Source organism: Mesoplodon bidens (genome assembly GCF_964165515.1).
Source record: "Mesoplodon bidens genome assembly, chromosome: 5".
Lineage (NCBI taxonomy): Eukaryota > Metazoa > Chordata > Mammalia > Artiodactyla > Ziphiidae > Mesoplodon > Mesoplodon bidens.
The window spans coordinates 44,665,076-44,666,203 of NC_138161.1; positions in this window are offsets into that span (position 1 = coordinate 44,665,076).

Genomic DNA, 1,128 nt, shown 5'->3' on the forward strand with positions numbered 1-1,128 from the left:
AAATCTGGAACAAGACAAGGATCCTCACTCTCACCACTTCTATTTAACATAGTATTGGAAATCCCAGCAACAGCAATCAGACAAGAAAAATAAATTAAATGTATCTAAATTCAGAGGGAAGAAATAACATTTTCATTATATGCAGATGGCATGATAATCTAAACAGAAAATCCTAAAGATTCAACAGAAAAACTATTATAACTAATAAATGAATTCAGCAAAATAGTAAGATACAAGATTATATACAGATATCTGTTGAATTTCTTTACACTAATAATGAAATATCAAAAAGAGAAAGTAAAAGAAACAAATGCATTTAAAATCATGTTAAAAAAAAAAAACACCTAACAATAAACTTAACCAAGGAGGGGAAAGACATATATGCTAAAAAACTATAAAACACTGACAAAGGAAACTGAAGATGATTCAAAGCATTAATATTGTTAAAATGGCCATACTAGCCAAAGCAATCTACAGTTAAATGTGATCCCAATCAAATTACCAATGATATTTTTTACAGAATTAGAACAAATAATCCTAAAACTTATATGGAGCCACAAAAGACCCAAAAATATCAAAGTAATTCTAAGGAAAAAGAACAAGGCTGGAGGCATAACCCTCTTAGACTTCACATAATACTACAAAGCTACAATAATCAAAAACGCATGTTACTGGCACAAGGCAGACATATAGGTCAATGGAACAGAATAGAGAGCTCAGAAATAAACCCACATGCCATAGTCAATTAATCTTCAACAAAGGAGGAAGGAATATACAAAGGAGAAAAGTACAGTCTCTTCTGCAAGTGGTATTTGGGAAAGCTGGACAGGTTCATGTAAGTCAATAAAATTAAACCAGTCCCTCACACCATATACAAAAATAAACTCAAAATACTTCAAAGACCTAAATATAAGACATGATACCATAAGACTCCTAGAATACAACATAGGCAAAACATTCTCTGACATAAATTGTAGCAATATTTTCTTACCCTCCCGGGATGAAAGAATTAAAAGCAAAAATAAACAAATGAGACTTAAACTTAGAAGCTTGTGTACAGTAAAGAAAACTACTAACAAAATGAAAAGATAACCTAAGGAGTGGGAGAAAATATTTGCAAACAATGTG